Here is a 23237-nt window from a genome sequence, read left to right on the forward strand (position 1 = left end):
GGTTTCTGAAGGACCAATTATAATTAAAAGAAAAGGGAGCAATGGAAGGGATGGCTCGAGTGCTCAGAATGTTCCTTAGCTGTGTGTCAGGCTGGGCGAGTGCACACCCATGCTGGGCTGCATTCTGGAGGCCCTCCTCGACTCTGCCTATATTTATAAGTTATCCTACATTGCATTAGCACGTCAGCTGCCAAGGCAGTTTGTAGAATCTCCTTCCCTGGAGGTCTTCAGAAATAGAACAAAATGCCCATCTGTCCATAATGGCTTTGATGCAATCCTGCTGATTAGAAGGAATAGACTAGATTTTTCTGTCAAGGTTGGTTTCAGTCTTGAGTGCTCTTAAATGGATGAGTTTGCTTTTCGGTGTAGGAGGGAGGGATGTAAAGTGACACTCTGTGAATTTATTGGAGTATCACTGTACACATCCTGGATAAATGGAGAATAAAACATATCGTTCTCATGCTTTTAATGTTTTCTGAAGCACTTAGTGCATTCAGAGCCTCACAACAGCCATGGGTGGGGGAGTGGAGGGAGGGCCTATTTTTGGGTCCTGTGACACAGAAGGAGTCAGCGAGGCACAGATTCGTCTAATTCTCAGCCAGAGTCAAAGCCTGGCTGATGCAGAGCCGAGTCGCTGTTCCAGGCTGCCTCTCTCCAGCACATGCATGTTTCTCTTGACCCTGTTGCTTCTTTGCGTTTGTGGTTTTTGCTCTGTCATACAGTGTCCAGACATTTGATTTGGAGCCATAAAATTTCAGAGCCAAAACAATTTTAGGAACCTACTTAGGAGACCATTACTTGCTCTATTTTCCTTTCCAAAAAAGTGCATTTTCACTTAAAATTGTAGTGAGGTTTATTACCAACCTTACACAGACACATGATACGTTCACATATATTTATATATGTACTTATTTGTGTATGTGTATGTTTGTCTATATATGAATGTGAGTGTATGGATGTATGGATGTGCAAATATACATCCATATTTATATTTGGATATGGATATACCTATATATACCCTGTGTGTGGGGGTGTGCATGTGTGTATTCGTGTATGTGTGTTCATGTACATATGTGTGTGTGTATGGATATGTGTGTGTGCATGTGTTGTGTGTGTGTTGTCACTTATTAGGGTGCAGCAGGAAACAAAGTAAGCCCACTTATTGGCAACTAAAGAGAGTTTGCAGAGCTGTGGACATGGTTAGGGGATCAAGCAAGGAATAGTGAGGTGCCCAGAGATTCAGGAAGTCATGACCACCCTCCGGACTGAAGTCCAGGGAGAACTGGAATTGTGGGAGCGGGGGCTGCCAGAGGGAGACTTAGTTGTGAGGATGAGGCTATTGGCAGAGAAAGAACTCCAAAGCAGGGAGAGTGTCCGGAAGAAATACCCTACCTCCCTCTTGCCCTGTCGTCTGATCTCCTGTCCCTGCCTCCTTTGGCCAAACTCAGTTAGAAGGGAACTTGCAAGGAAGCCCAGGAGAGGCAGTGCTCAGGTTCAGGTTCTCCTCCTGGAACATGGAACAGGGCAGGGGAGGAAGAATGGAGCTGGGCCGGAGGCAAGTGGAGAATACTCAGGCAGGTGCGTGTGTATGTGAATTTGTCCTTATTTTTTGAATTTCACCTTAGAGCTGAAAAATTTGGCATGGATCAGCACTACTCTGTGTTGGCTTCCCAGTTTAAATAAAATATCAACATTTGTTTCCTGAGTTAGGAAAAGGCATAACTTCACTTTCTGTTCATGAACATAGATAGGAAATAGTCTTTCTGCTCTTTTGATTCCCCGTTCCCACTGTCATTACTCCAGACATTTTCATTTTCAGTGGACAGAACTGGTAAACACATATTTCTTTGAAAGAGAAAAAATAGAGCATTTTCAAAATATGAATAGCAACTTGGCTAGAAATAAATGGACCTAATTGTACATCAAATTTAGATTTATAAAATGTGTGTGTATAATTAGTTCCATTTATTTCAGCTTGATTTTGAATGGTAGAGTTTGCTTTGTTTTGTATTCTTGAGTTATTTATATATTTTTTAATTGTATAAAAGTTTCCATGATTTTCCAAAATGATATATATTAACAGAGCTCTCACTTTTATCCCCATTTCTTCCTTCCTATTCTGACCTTTTCTTGGTAAATATGTTTTTTCTTCTTTTTATTGGTTTTTATTTGTCCTTCCTTTATTTCTTTTGAATACAGAAGTAAATGTGTTCATATAGCATATATTCTTTCCTCTCTTAACCAAATGGTAATGTACAGTACACACTCTTTTGTACTTTGCTTTTTTCCTCTATTGCTGTATCCTGGAGATGACTCCTTAGCGGTATGCAGAAATCTGCCTTATGCCTTTTGACAGCTCCAGTGTGTGGCTGGACTACAATTTCTTTAACTAGTCCCTTGTTGATGGGCATTTGGGTTATTTCCAGTCTTTTGCTATTGCTAGTATTGTAATGAATAGTCTTGTGTATTTATCGTCTCATATTTTTTACCAGTACCCCTGAGGGTTGGTTGTTATAAGAGTGACTGATGGGTTAAGAAGTAAATGCATATGTCATTTTGCTAGATATTGCCAAATTATCCTCCACTGGGGTTGAACCATTTATGTTTCCAACAGTAATATATGACAGGGCCTGTTTTTCCACAGTCCAACAGAATACGTTGTTAAACTTTGGAGTTTTTGCTAATTTGAAAGGTACAAAATGTCATGTTGTTTTAATTCGTATTTCTCTTATCACCAGTAAGAAGCTTGGGCATCCTCTCTTACGCTAAGGACCATTTATATCTTTTTTTCTGTGAACTGTTCATCTTTTGTCCATATTGGGTTGTTGATTTTTTCTCAATTTTTAGACAATTCTTTTGTATTAGGACTCTTAGCCCTTCATGATGCAATTTTCCCCCACTACCTTGCTTTTGCTTGCAGTGGTGGTTTTCTTTTTCTGTGCACATTTTAGATTATTATTCATTTTTATGTTCATGTAGTCAAACTTATTTTTATATAGTTGTTATTTCTCCCATAGGTTCCGGATTTTGAGTTAGGAATGGTTTCCCACTCCCAGGTTGTAAAGCAATTCCCCTATGTTTTGTTCCATGGTTTCATATTCTGCATTTGGATCTTATTTGGAATTTATCTTGGTGTGAGGCATGAATAATGGATACAGTTATATGCATTTCCCATGTTGTTCTAAGATTATTTATTAAGGGGTTGTCCTTTTCTCCCTTTTCTTGGATGCCCTTTATCCTGTGGACATGGGTCTATCTCTGGACTGTTTATCTCATTCTATCGGTTAATGCTTCAGGAGCACACAGCTCTAATAATGGAAGCTTTCTTTATAAAATGGATTAAAAGTACTTTAAAAGTCACCATGGCATGATTCCCCTGATTATAGAAACATAAAGCTTGAAATGGTAGCATTTTTAGAGATACCCTATGAATGGGCTACGCTTATTCTTCTAATGTGCACAGAAGGGAAGTGGGGCTTAGAGAGGTTGTACAAACCTATCCAATGTCACCCAGTTAGTCAGCAGTGGGACAGGAACCTATATCTTCAGCCAATACATTGCATAATTTTCTAAAAAGTACATAATTTTCTCAGAAAGCATGAGAGACTAATCTCCCAGCAAAGACTTAACCACAGCTCAGATGCCTTCTCTTGTTACAAAATGTTTTTTTTTAGTTTTGAATTTTTAGGATAATACATAATTTAGCTTATTTTTAATTATAATAACATTGCATCTTAAGGCATTTGGAAGCTTTTTGAAATGAGCAATAGTAATACCAAAGGAAAAAATATTCCAGAATTCTACTACTAACCTCCAGAATTGTGTTACTTGGGTTAATTCCTTCCAGAATTTTCCTATGCATAATCATTCACTTTATTATGATCATGTTAATTGGGAACAATTTTGAGAGAATGACAATAATATGCATTTATTATGTAATTAAGTGTACTGATTCAAGTGCTCTAAGTATATTATCCTATTTAATTATCACAAAAGTCATCTGAAGATGCAATCTTTATTATTTCACTATTACTAGTGAGTAATGATTGGCTCTGAGAAATTAAATAACTTTCCCAACCTCACAGACTTGGTGAACAGTGGAGCTTGGATTCTTTTTTTTGAGACAGAGCCTTGCTCTGTTACCCAGGCTGGAGTGCAGCGGTTCAATCTCAGCTCACTGCAATCTCTGCCTCCTGGGTTCAAGCGATTCTCCTGCCTCAGCCTCCTGAGTAGCTGGGATTACAGACACCTGTCACCATATCCAGCTAATTTTTGTATTTTTAGTAGAGACGGGGTTTCACCATGTTGGCCAGGCTGGTCTTTAACTCGTGACCTCAAGTGATCTGCCTGCCTTGGCCTCCCAAAGTGCTGGGATTACGTGTGTGGGTCACCACACTTGCCCTGGAGCTTGGATTCTAGCTCTTGTGTGTTTTCTCCACCAACTGTATTTCAGCCACTATTTTCATTGTGTCATGCATATATCATTTTGGATCCTGTTATTTTATTAGTATTTTACCAGAAATGTTCATCCTCATTTTCTCAATGATCATATTAAATTTTATTTGTAACATCATCTTTCTTTTAACACAATTAAATGACCTAAACCAGATTTTAATAAGAGGAACTTAAGAATATTTTTTCTTCAGTTAGTATAGAATATTGGCTTCTCAAAGAAGTATCTTGAAAGTGAAATATAAAATAGAACAATTATGGACAAGGTCACCGTGAAACAGAAACACACATTAATTTTATAGACATAGTTGCTGCTAAGTGTTTTACATGATGTTTAGAGAACATTCACTTTCCTATGTTAATTGAACTTGAAGTTTTGTTTATGTCAAAATTTGCATAACTTTCTTAATTTTTCCTAGCTCTTCTAAGATCCACATTGTCTCAAAATCCAAGTTAAAAATCAGGTACATGATGCATAGTAATATGTGGCCAACATGTGAATAGTTTGGACTTTTGTGTACGTTGAGAAATAAATAGACATCCCCTGAACGGTCTCAACTTCTGGGCTAATTCAGCAATGCTCCTTCTACCCTTTGCTTCTGTTGTGACACCAATGGGTATGTCAGTGAAAAAGACGAAAAATTTATTGCCATTATGGGTTTGTGCCCCTGGAGAAATAGTTCAGAGGACCCTTGAAGAAAGAAATGAATGGAATGTATCAGGCTAATGTGAAAATACAATATTAGTGATTGTTAGAGGACAGTGTTTTGCCTGTAACATTTTAAGTATAATTTTATGTTTGTGTGCATGCTAGGAGAGGACAGAATGGTAGATTTTGGGCTTACAAGCTGATTTTCAACTTCATAAAAAGTTAATGTTCTTACCAGCTTTGTGCTAGGCACACATGGACTAATACGTTAAACCAGGTCTAGTTCCCATAATCAGGAGGGTTATAATTAAATCACAGATTTTTTTTTTCAGTATACAGTCCCTTTCAGTAAATAATAATCTAAGTTCATTCCCCAGGATATTTTATATTTACTATAAATTATATGCACATGCTTTATAAAGTTTTCTTTTCTGCATGTTGGAACTAAAATAAGTTAATAAATATTCTAAAAAGTCTAACTTTTTTCCCCACATGTCAATACACTACAGGACTCATATATTCTTTTTCAAATATTCATAACGTGTCACTCTAGTGGTAAAGTATAAAATAGCCTATTGCCTTGAGGAACTTCAGTTGGGCACACATTTTATACCGAAGCCAGGTTAGAAGCTTTTAATCGAGAGAATATTTGACAGTTAAATCAAGTCAGGCATGGTGGCTCACACTTGTAATCCCAGCATTTTGAGAGGCTGAGGTGGGTGGATCATAGGAATTCAAGACCAGCCTCGCCAACATGGTGAAAACCTGTCTCTACTAAAATTACAACAACAACAACAACAACAACAACAACAAGCCAGGTGGTAGTGGTGATGCCTGTAATCCCAGCCACTCGGGAGGCTGAGGTCGGTGAGTCTCTTGAGCCTGGGAGGTGGAGGTTGCAGTGAGCCAAGATCGTGTCACTGCATCTTCACTCCAGTCTGGGTGACAGAGTGAGACCCTTTCCCAAAAAAACAAAAGAAAACAAAAAATTAAGTCATTTTCTTCTTCTTCAGAGCTATCCAAGAAATATTTCATAATGGAACTCTAGCTATTTTTACATTTTTAGTTATTTAATTTTTAAGCGATAGTTTGCTTCTATTTCCCTCCTTCCCTACTTCGCAGTTTCTCAGGTGTGGTTGTTTTTCAGAGTTGTGTAGATTAAGGTGTTGGGAACTCCATAACCCATTGTTCTTGCCTGTAGTTCTAAAATTCTCACTAGCAGTCTGCACTCATCAAACATCTGGTTAAACTAGATGACTGATTAATCACCTCATGATTCATTGTGTTTTACTTCTCATCTAGGAAATAAAAGATTATTTCTGAAATTAGGGTTGACTTAGTTAATAACAGTTTATCATAGAAAGACAGTCTATTATGTCTTACTGTCCTTTGTAACTAAGTGATAAGGTTATGACAACATTTGGTAATGCGTTTTAACAATTTTGTTTTAAATAGAATGTTGGTTGACTACCTGGATATAAACGTTTGGTTAGCTTGCAGATCCAATTCAAAAGTTTAAAAATATCAAAGGCTGGTTCCTTGCATATATAAATGTCTAACAAGTATTTGTTGGTGAAGTGTTATTGCAATGATGGGTTCATTTATTTTTATTCATTACATCCCTGGTCTGTACTATGATAAAGAACTTTTACTGAGAAAATATATAAAAGCCAGGCATGGTGGCTTACGTCTGTAAGCCCAGCACTTTGGGAGGCTGAGGTGGGTGGATCACCTGAGGTCAGGAGTTTGAGACCAGCCTGGCCAACATAGTGAAACCCCATCTCTACTAAAAATACAAAAAAAAAAAAAAAAAAAAATTAGCCGGATGTGGTGGCACATGCCTGTATTCCCAGCTACTTGGGAGGCTGAGGCAGGAGAATTGCGTGAGCTGAAATCCTGCCACTGCATTCCAGTCTGGGCGACAGAGTGAGACTCCGCCTCAAAAAACAAAACAAAGCAACCCCAGAAAATATATGAAAAATACATCTTGAGAAGCACTACCCTCAATGTATATTAAATTTGGTATTAAAATTGTCTCAATCATTTAAAAGATCCATTTCTATTGTTTTTACTCTCTCACCAATTTAAGTTTGAACCTCTGTCTGGATATGCAGTTACCTCTAGCTCAGAGTCTGACTAGGTTATCATTAAATTCAAAACCCACAAGAGGACATTATGTTAACAAACCTGGAAAATATAAATGGAGTTTTAAAAATATATATATAAACTACCAAAATGGACTTGAGGAGTTAGAAAACCTGAACAAAGCAATAACCAAGGAAAGCATTGAGCAATATTATTAAACAATTTGCTTTATGAAAGGTTCCTGTCCCTGATAAATATTGTATTAGGAATGTTTGCTTCCAAGGAATGACTAAAGGAAAAAGAGATTTATAGGAAGCATAGAGGGTAATCTCACAGAAAACCTTTGCAATAAGTAGGGCTGGACTTCATGTAAACTGTGAAGTCATTAAAATACAAATCTTGTTCACTGTATCTTTTAAGGTTGCTATGGCTCTTTGTCTCTGCTTTTCTTCAAATACAGGTTTTCTTAGCCTGTATGTGGTTGAAAAATAGCGACCCACCCGAGTTTACCCAGCATTTAGCTCCAACACTTACTGACATCTAATTATCCACAGCTCAATGTCTCTTAGTTCAAACTCGCAAAACACATTCTCATTGGTCACTAAATGACCAATGTGTTTCCTCTCCTCAAATGCAGTGTCTGCTTTTGGTCTGATGAGCTGTGAGTGAATAATCAGGGTATGTGATTGATTCATAGTCTGTGCAGAAGAGGTTGAACATGAATGTAGTTTGGACTGGACAGTTGAATTTATTGACATGTCTGCTATAGCTCTATTGATGAGTCTATCCTATTTTCAAGAATGGCCATTTCCAAAATATGTCTTTTGGTATTGAGCACAAAAAAGGCTAACAGCCTGAAAAAGAAAACTCCAGTTTTTGAACATAAATGGCTCCAGTACATGAGCATAAATATTCATTGTCTCATACATATGATCGTATAAACAAATGCTATAAGATCATATTCATTCAAAGAACAACCTACCACAGGCAAATAGTATTTAACCCAAGAATGCAGGGTGATTCAATACTGGGAAATCTATTGATATAATAAAATTAATATGCTATTGATATTGATCAAAAAGTCAAATATGCCATCTGATGCTGGAAAAGCAACTGATAAAATTTAACAATTCCTGATACATTATTTTGTACGCTTTGTTTTTGTACTTTTTTGCTATTTCCAGTAAACTGAACATTTTTTCATTTTTATAACTAGACATATATCCAAGATGTCTAAAGCCTCTTAATGCAGATATTTTTATATTCCGAGTTCTTAATTCACATAATTATCTCTTAATAAATACTTTTAATGAAGCATTCCATTAAAGTGGGCTGATTTTTGAGAATTATTAAGAAAACAGAATAGAGTTTTTCTTTGTCCCACAGGAGACCTTGTTTCAGGAGTGTACCTTTTCTGAGGTTCAGTGTGAAGGATCGGCAGTGCCTTTGAGGAATGAATAATTGCTTTTCTTCAGCAGATGCCTTTCAAAATTGTTCTCTTCACTTGCTCTAGGAATTGCCTGTGGCCCTCTGAACTCTGACTCCCTTCTCTAAGCTGAGTTAATGCTGTAGTCATAACCTCTGTGCAGCTTTCACTGATGGCTGATCCTCTCTACCTGGATGCTCTATTTCAGACTCTGTATGCTCCTCCCTAAGCCTATTTCACCCTCTGTTCAAAACAATTTACAGCAGGGTGTGGTGGCTCATGCCTGTAATATGAGCACTTTGGGAGGCTGAAACAGGAGGATCACTTGAGACCAGGAGCTTGAAACCAGATTGGACAACATAGGGAGACCCTGTGTCTACCAAAAAAAACTTAAAAAAAAATTAGCTGGGTGTGGTGGTGTGTGCCTGTAGTCCTAGCTACTCCAGGAGGCTGAAGTGGGAGAATCACTTGAGCCTAGGAGTTGAGGCTGCAGTGCACTACGATCGTGCCACTGCACTCCAGCCTGGGTGACTGAACGAGACCCTGTCTCTGAAAACAAACTAACAAAAACAACTTACAGTATCTCAACACAAACTTTCTTTTCTCATTCTTCACATATTATCTATTGCTCTGTTTACATCTTTAATATCTCTCAAATCTTTTTATCAACCGCTTTCATGAATCCAGTATAAGTCTTTATCTCTTGCCAGCCTCTAGGCCATTTTGCAGATGTCTTCTGATATCCTGTTCCTCTCATTTCAGCATTTCCTACTTATGTTGCACCTAGATTATGGTTTCTTTATTGGATTTGTATGTCACTCCCCTGGTTAAAACGCTGTGACTTGAGATTTCTGATTGAATTATATACGCAGTTGTTGGCTTGACATTTGAAGCTGTCTCCGTTCTGCCTTTCCTTCGATCTTTACTCCTTCACTTTCCCTATGCCATGCTCAAGTTGTTCCTCATGGGGGCCATAGTATGGCAATTTTCTTTTTTTTTTTCCGAGACAGAGTCTCTCTCTGTCACCCAGGCTGGAGTGCAGTGGCACGATCTCAGCTCACTGCAACCTCCACCCTGGGTTCAAGCAATTGTCCTGCTTCAGCCTCCCAAGTAGCTGGAACTACAGGTGCACACCACCATGCCCAACTAATTTTTGTATTTTTAGTAGAGGTGGGGTTTTGCCATGTTTGCCAGGCTGGTCTTGAACTCCTGACCTCAACCAATTGGCCTCCCAAAGTGCTGGGATTACAGGTGTGAGCCACCACGTCCAGCCGGTATGGTGATTCTCTTGTCCTTGTGTGTGATGTGTCTTCTAACCTCCCTATTCTCACTTCTGAAAAACAGATCCATCTTCATGATCTGCAGATCAAAAGCAATGTTCATGAAACTTTGGCATCTTCCTAATATTTGGGATTTTCTTCATCTTCTGAACCTTTACAGCACTCTCTAATTCTCTGATGACTTCATTATATTCTCGAAGTGCTTTGTCTCGACTCATAGATTAGAAGATCCTTGAGTATGAAAGGCTACATTTTATTCAGTTTTATATTTCTTATGATACCTAACGTATGGATTTATACATAGTCCAAATACAGATGTTTTAAAGCAAATATTGAACATAACGTACACTCAGGCAATATACATTTTTATTTGAAACATAGCAGTGCCATTGACTTGCTCTTCTTGTAAGCCACATCTATGAGCATTCCTCTGAGACCTGGTAATACAACTGAAAATATAAAACAGAAGCAATATAAAATACAGTTCATGACAACATATATAAAAGAAATATAAATAATCTAAAAAATAATTCTAGTTTATTTTTAAAAGTAATTTTCATGTTTTTTGCATTGACATTCATATTTGCAGAAAAACTAAAATAGGGCCGGGCGCGGTGGCTCAAGCCTGTAATCCCAGCACTTTGGGAGGCCGAGACAGGCGGATCACGAGGTCAGGAGATCGAGACCATCCTGGCTAACACGGTGAAACCCTGTCTCTACTAAAACTACAAAAAAAAAAACTAGCCGGGCGCGGTGGCGGGCGCCTGCAGTCCCAGCTACTTGGGAGGCTGAGGCAGGAGAATGGCGCAAACCCGGGAGGCGGAGCTTGCAGTGAGCTGAGATCTGGCCACTGCACTCCAGCCCGGGCTACAGAGCAAGACTCCGTCTCAAAAAAAAAAAAAAAAAAAAAAAAGAAAAACTAAAATAGTTTTAGTGTGAAGAATAAGAAAAGTTATTATTATAACCTTAAGAGGGAGAATGTTAATTAAATTGGGAGATAAAGGTGGTGTTTAAGATAACAATTTCTTTCCCCATTTGCGATGACACGAAAACTTACTTTTCTTCTATTGAGTCAAACTGCCAAGAAATTTTTGCAACAGATTGAATGCTATGATAAATATCTGCTTTTTAGAGCCTTGACGGTGTTGTTGCTTGAAAAGCAAGCTTGAACTCCTCATGAGATCATTGTGGAGATAAATGCTTAAAAGCTTTTCAAAGTCATACTCTTGGCTCTATCAGAATTTAATTTCCCACTGATTATGTTTATATTGATTTTGGAACGCATAGTCATGAATACACTAAGGATAGCTACATCACTGATGATTTCCCATGCCTTGGGAATACGTCCCTATTTTATGTACATATAAAATCCACTTATACTTTCTTATTTATACATGCTTGATTTAAATGCTCTAGTTTTAAAACTAGACTATGAGAATGTCCTTGTAGTTGTTTGAAGACTATGGTTTTAGAACAGTTAAAAATATTTTGATGTATATAGGAATAGGTTTTATGAATGTCCTATACTTTATTGGCCATTCAAGCATACCTGGTTAGTTTCTGAAGTGTAATAATAATACAAAGAGAGCTTTAAAATGTGGGTTTCAGCCATTTTCACAGTGCCGAATGCTCACAACAGGTATATACATCAACATAGAAGATCTTGTTTTAAGTTTTGTTCATGCTACCTTTGAACTTCAGTTTGGGGATCCTGATAGTATTTACTTTCCAGAGAGTTTGTGAGTGTTTTATGAGATAAGATATGTAAAGGATTTACTGCAGTGCTTACTCTTTATATTTTGTTTTTATTTTTTGGGACAGGATCTTGCTCTGTCGCCCAGGCTGGAGTGCAGTGACACAATTACAGCTCACTGCAGCCTCCACTTCCCAGGCTCAAGCAGTCCTCCCACCTCAGCCTTCCAAGTAGCTGGAACTACAAGCTCACAGCACCACGGCCAGCTAGTTTTTCTGTTTTAGAGACAGGGTCTTGCTGTGTTGCCCAGGCTGGTCTTGAACTTCTGGGCTGAAGCCATCCTCCCACCCTGACCTCCCAAAGTGCTGGAACTACAGGCATGAGCCACCGTACCTGGCCAGTGCCTACTGTTTATCTTAGGTTACTTCTATCCCCCTTTGGCCAAAACAAACAACAAAAAAGACCAAACCAAAAAGTGGTTTGACAGAAGAATTTGTTAATAGATAAGGTTTTTGTCTTTGAATTCCTTGTACCCTGGTGATTAGTAGATAGGTAGATAAATTTGGTAATCATACAATCTTAGAACTAGGAAGATCGGTCTAATTTTTTACAGTGTAGGGATTTTGAAGGTAGGTCTTAGGACTCCTTCTGTGTGGCATGCTTTCCACTGCCCACACCAAATGTGGCACTTCCAATGCTTGCTCCTTTTCAAACGGTGTCTCTCTGACTATGGTTCATGCAGTGAGGGTTTAGCTGCCTTCAAATCTTTTCTGTCCTTAGTCGTCCTTGTCTGGTCAGTTGTAGTGTTTTTGCCAGGCCAAAAAATAGAATACAGTTCTGCCATCAGTCATTGTGGACTACAACCTCATGACATCTGATGCATGTGTTTTAGTTTTTGAGTATAACATAATTATGGAACTTACGCAGAAGCTACATGATTAAATAGCTCATGAGTTAGTTATAATCTTTGTAAAATCATGGCAGATAAATACTATAAAGAATTGTCAGAGCCATGACAACATATATAAAAGAAATATTGCTTTTGTATGAACCTTGAGCTGAAAATGACAATTTTGCTTAACTATATAGATAATTTTTAAGAAGTATGTCCTCAATTCATTTCTTTTAAATCTATCCATCTGAAAAGCACAGAGAAGCTGCTTTAAGACTTTCCATGACAAACTGCCCAAAAAATTCAACTTTTTAAAGTACAGTCCTACCCTGAGGATCTTTTTTATGTCAAAATTTTTACCTAAGTGTAGTTTGCTGAAAAGGAGATATTTTTGCTGATGCACAGTGAAATTCAAAGGATATGTTTATTCACTATTTTAATTAAGCTTTGATACTAGACAGGTATTATCATAATTCTATAAAACACTTTTTTTTTTTTCTGCAGAAATGTCACTATATGTGCTTTGGATCAGGGCTGTACTTGGTTCCTTATTTTAAGACTTAAAACCATTATGTAAGTTGTTTCCTCTGGCAATTCTATATTTCTTTTATATATATTATTGTTCCAATATTTTGTGGTGAATTGCTCCTAATATTCTAGTCCAGTTGAGAGAATTGTTGAGTTAGTCTGTAAATTATCTTCATTAGCTTTTTGCAAATCAGAGACTGTATAGTATAACAGTCACTACTATAATACTATTTTCAATTAACATTTACTATATTCTAAATTTTTACGTGTTAGATCCTCCTTAAAGAAAATTTTAAGTTTTAATCCTTTTCGGTGTGAAGACAGCTGTGTAGAAAAGGCAGGCTCTATTTGGGTATAAGAAAATCTGCCTCTTAAAAGTATTTTCCATTTCATTTGCTTCATTTGTGTGTACAATATCTTAGAGGCATCTAAATTATTAAGAGTGCCACCCGGAAAGACAAATATTGCATGTTCTCACTTATTTGTAGAATCTAAAAATCAAAATAATTGAGCTCATGGACATACGGAGTAGAAGGATGGTTACCAGAGACTGGGAAGGGTAGTGAGGGTGGTGGTGGGGAGGTAGGAACTGTTAAAGGGTACAAAAAAAATAGAATGAACGAAACCTACTATTTGATAGCAACAGGGTGACTGTCAATAATAACTTAATTGTATTTTTTAAAATAATGCAAAGAGTGTAGTTGGATTGTTTGTAACTCAAAGGATAAATACTGAGGGGATGGATACCCCATTCTCCATGATGTGATTATTACGCATTGTATGCCTACATCAAAACATTTCATGTACCTCATAAATATATACACCTATCGTGTACATAAAAAATTAAAAATTAAAAAGAGTGCCATAAACACAGATTTTATCAGAGTCTGGTGATCAGTAGAAAAAGTGTAGCACAAATAAGTTTGAAATCTTACCATTTAGAATGAATTCATCAACATACAGGTAAGGAACAGAATAGCAGCAGGGCATAACTGTATACCTTGAAATGCCCATTTAAAAATTTGGAAGATTAGCCTCAGTTGATTGGCATTTTTTGGTCTGTTTAACATTAGATATAGGCTTTTGTTGTTACTCACAGTGCTGTGTGGCACTGGCTCCTATCAGCTTACCTGAGCAGATTGTGTTCATCTCTTCCCAACTCCATGATTATGCTGCAGAGCAGAGCTTTTGTTTTTTAATTAAAAATTTATTTCTTAATTAAAAAATATAAACCCAGAGAGAGCTGATTGTTAAACATTTACCAGCTCACTACTGCTCATAAATGTGCCATTTAATGAATGAAAAGCAGGAAAAGTTCCTCAAATTAGGTTCCTGCTAGATCAAGGATTCCCATAATGCTTTCATTATTGCCTGCTTTTCCTGTTGCTTCTAATGCCCATGGGGGTTTGTTTTCACTGATCACAGGGACCCAATTGTCTCCATACCACAAGGACTACTCTTCCTTTATGTAACCATCTGTGATGACAATTCCTTTGAAGTTGGAAGTTGAAGGAGTTGAGAGAAAATAATATCACTACCAGAAATAAATAAAAAGCATCCGTTCAAGATTCTACTGCCCTGTGGTCTAGTAGGTTTCACATAAATGGAAGCAGTAAGACCTAGGTATGAATCTCTTACTGTGAGAGCTTGGGCAAGTTATCGGTCTAAATCCTAGTGACCTCATCTGTGAAATGGGTGTCTGAGGATCACATGGGATACTGTATGTAAAGCTCACAGCACAGTGCTTGGCATGCAGTGATCATCCTTTGGTACCTTCTCTTGGTACCTAGTATAGGTCAGTAGAGAGTTCAATAACTTTGAAGACTTCATGGCTGCCTCCCGTTATTTTTATATGGAGTTCCTCTTTCCCCAAAAATGTCAGCATAACTTGGGTGAGGTTTAGCACAAATAAAACTTAAGACCTTGAATATCATTCTGCATAATAGCATTTTTAGATTTGAAGCGCTTCATTGCATTTGGATATTATTCAAGATTCTAGCAGTTTTCAAGTACCAATTGTGCTGGCTCTGTCAAGGTGAGAGGTGAATAGAAGTCAGAAATACTGTTTTTCCTCACTGATCAAGATCTTTTCTGTTGAATACTTGAAAAATGTAAAGTTTCTTTTAAAATAGAAAAATCTCATTTCAGTGAAACTTCGGTTCTTTTCATGAGACATCAACCTCTTTATTAAAATCTCATATACTTCTTGGTGACATTACTTCACAATATTGTTTAAAAGGACTTATCTAGCCAAGGTGATGAATGAATGGTTTGCTTAAATTCAGTTATATGAGTTAAAAATGGGAGTATCGATGGAAGATATTTCACTATGTGGACTTTTTGCTATTTAGAGAATTATAGAATGAATATTTATTATTCAGTCATATAATTATTTATTAGGCAGAAAATTAGAGGGTGAATATCCTGAAAACTAGTGGGACTTTACATCTTTTCATTAATGAAACAAGATAGCATTTTGAAAATATACCTTTGGTGAACTTAATTAAAACATAATTTTAAAAATTAATTCATTATTTATAATAAAAATTTAAACCCTTAAATACATTTCCACACTGAAGACTTATTTAGACAGGTCTGGAAATTAAAATCAGATTGTAGATTTTATTGCTTGCTTATTAAGACCCTGAGATCATTATCTTAAATTTAATTTTACATGTTTTTTTCATGCTTAAGGTATATATGATCAAATTGAAAAATAGCTAATGATTTCCAGTCTTATAGCATTACTATAGAACTATACTGTCTAACATGGTCACTGCTATTTACATCTGACTATTGAGCACTTAAAATGTTGCTAGTTGGAATTGAGTTGTGCTGTAACTGTGAAGTTAAAATACACAGGATTTTAAAGACCTAGTAGGAAAAAGTATAAAATGTCTCATATAAATATAAAATATCTCACTGTAGTGCATAGTATGAAGTAGATACTCATAGATATTTGATAAATGAATGTGTGATTGAAATAGGAGAGACAGTTAAGGATTTTTGTTGGTTTCGTTCATCGATTGAAGAGATTAACATGTTGCCTGGCCCATAGAATGCACACAAGAAACATTTGTGAACTTATTAACAAATAAAATTTGTTGAGTTATATTTGTTATAATTCATTCGTGTCCATCTTCATATAACAAATGAGTGAATGAATGAACGAACATAGACACACCCACACCCCCAACACACACCCTCACGCAAATAATAAAGAAGATAAAGTCCTCAGAGAGAAATCACCCACAACATATGTTAAACTAGTTCTCACTCTTCAAAGGGTACCAGTTATTTTAAAGCATCATTAACTTCATAGCTGTTTTAATGATATATTTAATTATAATTTTATTTTGATATTGTCTTATAGTTTGAGTTAAACATGGAAAAGCTCCATGGAAATAATTAGAATAAGGCTCACAAATTAGTGTTTTAAAAGTTCCAAACTTTTGAGCATTAGTAGTATTGTTTTCCCTGGCTTAAAGTGAGATGAAATCATGATTTCAGGAAGAAGGAATCCTTAGTGAACATAGGTGTTAGTAATTTGATGCTTAAAGTTGGAGAAGGAACATTGACATCACTTGTTTAGTAAGGATTAGAAAAAAGAGGTGCATTTAAATAATAAAACTGTAATTGTAGAAATGTAAAAGTGTGAAATTTGTATTATAAACACATGTAACGTAAATTTTATTTATTTCAGGGTCTACATAATACAAACATATTTCCCTTAAATGTTTTTCTTCCAAAACTCATAAATCTAGAAACACTTTCTTCACTAGGAATTTTCATAAAGTCCAGATATTCAAAGAGTATTTTGAAGGGCTAATGATAACCTGAAGAAGGAAAAATTACGTTCAAGGCACATAAAAGGAATAGAGAAGCTGTAGTAGTGCTGCTTCCACAGTAAATTGAGTAGGAATTGTTATATTTGCAAAGAGTTCATGGTTCAAACTGACTTTAGTTTTTTTGTGTTAGGATAAGTGATTTCAATACATTTCCTTCATGTAGCTCTCTCCTGTCATCCTGGAGGCTGAAGGATCTTCAGCTCCTCTCCTTCCCTCATCTCTGTCCTATTGTATTGCTCCAGTGACATAGAACTTTTGGTTTTTTCAACTCTTGTCTCTGGGTCTTTGCAAATTGCTCTTTGGATGACTTATCATCATTTTGCCTAATTCCAGTTTCAGTATCCTTTTCTAGGGGAGATCTGGTTGTTTATTGGTGACGTGGTTTAGCTCTGTGTCCCCACCCAAATTTCAGCTCCAATTGTAATCCCCACGTGTTGAGGGAGGGAGGTGATTGGATCATGGGGGCAGTTTCCCCCATGCTGTTCTTGTGATAGTGAGTGAGTTCTCACGAGATCTGATAGTTTTATAAGGCAGTTTTCCCTGCTCTTGCTGGCTCTCTCTTGCCTGCCACCATGTAAGAAGTGCCTGCTTCCCCTTCTGCCATGATTGTATGTTTCCTGAGGCCTTCCAGTCATGTGAAACTGTCAGTTAAACCTCTTTTCTTTATAAATTACCCAGTCTCGGGTTTGTTTTTATAGCAGTGTGAAAATGGACTAATACACTTGGTTTCTACTAAATTTTCTTGCTATGAGCTCATATAAATCCCCTGTTCCCTTTTAGGAGCACTATATTACACTTTCTCCAAAAAGTGCCAAATCATCTAGTTTTGCATGTGTTTGTGTAAGTTACAGTTCTAATGGTTGTTCGCAATATGCTCTATAACCCCCAAAACCCTTTCCTTTGTTTCCTTGAAAGTGAAAACTTCTTTATTATTTCCCCATTTTAATGTATGCTTTTTTTCCTCTTGGAAACATTACAAAAACAGCTTTTCTCCATAAATTACTAGGAAAGTATTTACGTTGCTGTGTTTTCACAAAATTCATAAATCATATGAACAGGACATGTTATGAATTAATTGGTAGATCATCTATCTATGAATGGGTTAAAGAATTGCCAAGAGTGATCAAGCCCGCTCTCTTTCTGGCTCTTGATATGGTGTTGACAGCCAAGCAAAGAGCTTCTTCAATAAATCCACTCTCGTATTCAAGTTTTTCCAGATGTGAGAAGTAATTAAGTCATTGCATTTACTGAAGCCTTTTATGCTTTTCGAGCAAGAACCGGCAGCTGTGGTGAATTAACTCTGCTTGTTACATGTATGTGTGTTGCATGTGTGAATGTACATATATACAAGCACACATGTGACATTTGCCAATAGTCAAATGAGATCCCACCTGAAAACAAAACAAAACCAAAAGCTGATATCAATAAATGCTAGAAATTTTTACAGCTACATTTCACAATTGAGAGGTGGGCTTTCTCCAATGATGCCTTTTTTCTTTCTATTTTTTCCTGAATGTTAAAGAATTGAGGATAATCAAATCACTTGCATCATTACAGAATTCTTTAAATGGTAAAGTCACGACTCTCATAAAACATAAACACATTTCAAAGATTTATAACTCATTAATACACGAGGGTACCAGTAAGACCTTACAGTTGGTTCATAGGTGATTCCGAAGAACCACATATAAATGTGTAGTAAAGAACATTGAAATGCATTTACAAATAGGTGCAAAAAGGGTCTATCTCGTGGGCAGTACTCAATTGCCTTCCCAGGAACATAGCTACAGTAATGCTCCCTTATCTCTGGTTTTCCTTTCTGAGGTTTCAGTTACTAAGATCTGAAAATAGGTGAGTACATCAGAAGATGCTTTGAGAGAGAAAGAGAATGCATGCACATAACTTTATTACAGCATTTTGTTATAATTATTCTATTTTATTACTAGTTGATCTCTTACTGTGACATCTTAAAATTTACTTTTATTTCAATGGTTTTTGGGGTACAAGTGGTTTTTGGTTTCGTGGATGAATTTTATGTTGATGTCTGAGATTTTAGTGCACTTGTCACTTGAGTAGTGTAATTGTTCCCAATCTGTAGGTTTTAATCCCTTACCCTTCTCCCTTCTGAGTCTCTGTGTGAGACTTCTACAGTACTCTATGTGCCTTTGCATACTGATTTGCTGCCACTTACAAGTGACAGACAATATGCAGTATTTGGTTTTTCATTCCTGAGTTACTTCACTTAGAATAATGGCCTCCAGCTCCATCCCAGTTGCTACAAAAGACATTATTTTGTTCTTTTTATGGCTGAGTTGTATTCCATGGTGAATGCATACCACATTTTCTTTATGCAGTTATTGGTTGATGGCCAGTTAGGTTGGTTCCATATGCTTGACATTGTGAATTGTGCTGTGAGAAACATAACGCATGCAGATGTCTTTTTGATATAAGGACTTCTTTTCCTTTGGGTAGATACCTGGTAGTGGGATTGCTGAATCCTATGGTAGCTCTACTTTTAGTTCTTTAAAAAACCTTCATATGGGCTCCTGTAGAGGTTGTACTCATTTACATTCCCACCAGCAGTAAGTGTTCCCTTTTCACCACATCCACACCAATATGTATTGTTTTTTGACTTTTTAATAATAACCATTCTGACGATTAAGGCAGTATCTTATTGTGGTTTTAGTTTGCATTTATCTGATGATTAGTGATATTGAGCATTTTTTTCATATGTTAACCATTTGTATATCTTCTTTTGGGAAATGTGTTTTCATGTCATTACTATTCTAATTTATAAATTAAGTTTTATCATAGGTATATATGTATAGGAAAAACAATATGTATAGAGTTTGATACTGTCTATACAAAAAATGAGTGTGAAAAGCCATCACGGCAGGGAAACAAATCAGACAAACAAATTCTTCTCTCAACCATTTAGGATGAATATTTTTTAATAAGAAATGTTGAATTCATTTTTCAAGTTAAAAGAAAAAACAGTTTATCTCTGTACTTTTTTCCCCCCACTCAGAACTGAATCTGGATCTATTTCAATTGTTTATTATAATTTTTATTTTTAAATCATGTATCACCATGTTGGGGAAAAGCACATGTTCTATCATTATTAAAAAAAGGAGAAAAAAGTGACATAAGTATGAAGCATTAGTCAAAAACCAAGAAAGTCTTGTCATAGGTGACCTCAAGGAAGGTGAAGACAGTTGTGCACTGCACAACTCAAGATGGTGGCACGGATATGTTCCCTTGGCAGGGCTGTGTCTCGAGAGACTTGAATTACCCACCTGACAGTTGCTAAGGGAATACATTTGCTTACATGTAAACATCAAACTATCAAAAGATCAGAGGACTTCTGAATTATAAATATGCAAGTGAGCTCTTATCTTTAAACTGTCTAGTTGCAGAAGGCCCTTCTTAACTTTAAAAGGATATTAATGGCACAGAGAATGAGAAGACCCTTTCATGCCAAGTGTTTTTCCCATCACTGTGTACCCTTATTGGTGGTTGAAATAAAGCTTGTGTTTGTGGGGGGCTCCACTATTTTTAAGGTGCTTTTTTTTTGAGAGAGAGAGTCTCTCTCTGTCACTTAGGCTGGAGTGCAGTGGCGCGATCTTGGCTCACTGCAACCTCCGCCCCCCGGATTCAAGTGATTCTCCTGCCTCAGCCTCCTGAGTAGTTGAAATTACAGGCGTGTGCCACCACACCTGGCTAATTTTTGTATTTTTAGTAGAGACGGGGTTTGACCATGTTGGGCAGGCTGGTCTCAAACTCCTGACCTCGTGATCCGCCCGCCTCAGCCTCCCAAAGTGCTGGGACTACAAGTGTGCACCACTGCGTCCAGCTGGTGCTTTCTTTTTATTAACTTCTGGCAACTCAGTTTTTCTGTTTATGAAGAATTAGAGGTAGCGAGGGGTTAAGTAATTTGCCCTAGAGGACATGGTAGACCCAGACCTGGACTTTGAGAGTCTCACTATAAGTGATGCATCTTGGTTTCATTCTGTATCAAGGCATGGGTAGAGTACTAAAGTAGAAAAGTAAACAGCATAAAAGAAGTGCCCAATAAGTAAAAGGTATGAGCAGCTACGGAGATTTTTCCTTTTGCAGCAACCCAACGTGAAAATATCTATTAAAATAGGTTGGTTTTTGGAAAAGTTGATAGGGGATTTTGAAACATGATAGCTGTCCATGAGGAACACTTTCTTCCTATTCTCCATGTCATATTTTAGAGCTATTGACAAGAAAACTTTGCTGTGATGAAGTGCAGGGCTTAACATTTTTTAGAGAAAACTTTGCATGAATTTTATATTATAGGTGAAAGGAAAAAAGATACATTCAATCAAAAGTAATGTTGTCTCTAGCTTGCCAAGCAATCCATTAAAGACTTCATCCAGCAAGTCTTGAGTGATGAGTGTTTTATTTCCTACTCTATCTTAGCATGAGGATGTTTTATTCACCATCGTATCTCTAATACCAAGCACAGTGCCTGGCATAAAAACATTTATTTGTTGAACAAATGAACACAGGTCTTTAGTTAGGTTCTGATCCTAGTACTTCATAGTTTGTAAATGAGGCAGGTAATTTTTCATAGCCTTCATTTTGTCATCTGTGAAAGAGAGGGCTTTAGGTGTATTGATTTCTTAAGGATCCCTTTGCTTGAAATTCTGATTCTAGAATCTCAAATGGAAAATTTGTGTTCACATTGCACATGGTGTTTGGTTTTTGTTTTCAAAACTTTGAGCATTAAATCTCAACAGCTTATTTTCTTGCAGCACAGTGAAGAGTCCTTAAGAACGTATTACATGATGGGAAATGAGAAATAACTGCAGTGCAAGCCTGATGAATGTAATTCACCTTGGGGAATAGGTGTCACCCTGAGCAACACCAGTACTGTCTCCTCAAATATGAGCCAAAAGGTGTGTCTCAGGCAGTTTCGACGAGAGTTTCTCCCTACACTTCTAGAAATTTGCAAGACAAGTTTACAGAAATTACTCCTCTTTATTTCCCAATAAAGATAATGTAATAGATCTATAGAATATTAGAATAATCTTCTGGCCAGCGGAGGACTTGAGGGAAATAATTAGAATCCACACATTCTTTCCTTTTATGGAACAAATAAAATGTACAAGCAATGTCCTTGTGGAATCCACTGTACTGGGCCAGCATGATATGGCTGTAATCTTAGAGTTGTGGTTTCCAAATTTAGCATGCTTGGGACAATTTCTTTTTGGTACTTTGCTGGTGAACAGGATATGTGATACCATTCATTTAGCCTTTATCAAAAACTAGTTCAAGACCAATAGCTCCTTCTAGAACACAACATTTTAGCAGAATAGAGCAATATTTCCCTAAGTAATAGGTCATATTTCACAGAGGAGTGTTAGTTTTCTGGGGTAGTGGGTATAATTTAAAAAAAGTGGTAGGTAGATAGAAAGGTAGGTAGGTAGATTAGATTAAATTGGATTAGATTTGATGAGATAGATAGGTTTTGTGTTCAGGGGAAAAGGAGGTTAAGCAAGCCTAAGTAGGTTTTTTGGTTGAAAGTCTTCTGAGAACTTCTAATGTGTCAATATGCCTTGTAGATCTCTAAGTGGCAGGGGCAGAGATTGGGGTACAGATTTCCCAAACGTATTTGTTTAAGAAACCTGCTTTTCTCCCCCAGAATCTTTTGTGGAACTTTTGCCTCATGAAACACAATTTCAGAAATAATTTATACACGATGACTGTGTAGAATGTTTTTCTTGTTAGGGTTTTCAGTTTAGGTAAGGCCGAGGCATTTTTTTAATAACACATTGAAAACTAGATATGATATCAAGAGAAAAAGAGTTATGCTTGGCTACTTAGAATGATGTATTATTTTTAATAAATTTGTATTTTCTGTCATCAGTATTACTATTCCTTGTAGGGTATTTTTTTATGCCCAACGCTAATATGCTATGACTTGGTAAAATTAATTTCCCCTAGGATTTAAATAACCAGATTAATAAATCGTGAGTTGTAGAGAGTCTTGGAATTGCCTGAATTGACATTAAAATATTTGTTTTGAAAAATGTATTTTTAACCTTGGTTTTACATAACCAAGGACATATACCACATTATAAATATTGTGATGGTTTATTTTTCCAAACTTTTCTGAATGTGGGGTACCCATTGAGTAATAATGCACATCGCCAATGAATTTGTAAAAATTGACATGATGAGTAGAATTGCAGAATTCAAAGATGATGATGATTATTTTTGAAACAGTGATGTTTCTAGAATTGTTAAATTATATATCAACATGTGTTAACTGCAACTTCTCATGTTTAATGATGTTTACAATTAATACAATACCATACTCACCAGTATAAGACTAACAGTCATCATTAACTCAGA

At 36.6% G+C, this 23237-nt stretch overlaps 1 protein-coding gene across 1 annotated transcript in view; it reads left to right on the top strand.

Moving 5' to 3' along the window:
* Positions 1-23237, top strand: part of NEBL (nebulette) — a 379467-nt gene that overhangs the window by 240903 nt on the left and 115327 nt on the right. The window lies entirely within an intron of this gene.

This window comes from Theropithecus gelada, chromosome 9, assembly GCF_003255815.1.
Source record: "Theropithecus gelada isolate Dixy chromosome 9, Tgel_1.0, whole genome shotgun sequence".
Lineage (NCBI taxonomy): Eukaryota > Metazoa > Chordata > Mammalia > Primates > Cercopithecidae > Theropithecus > Theropithecus gelada.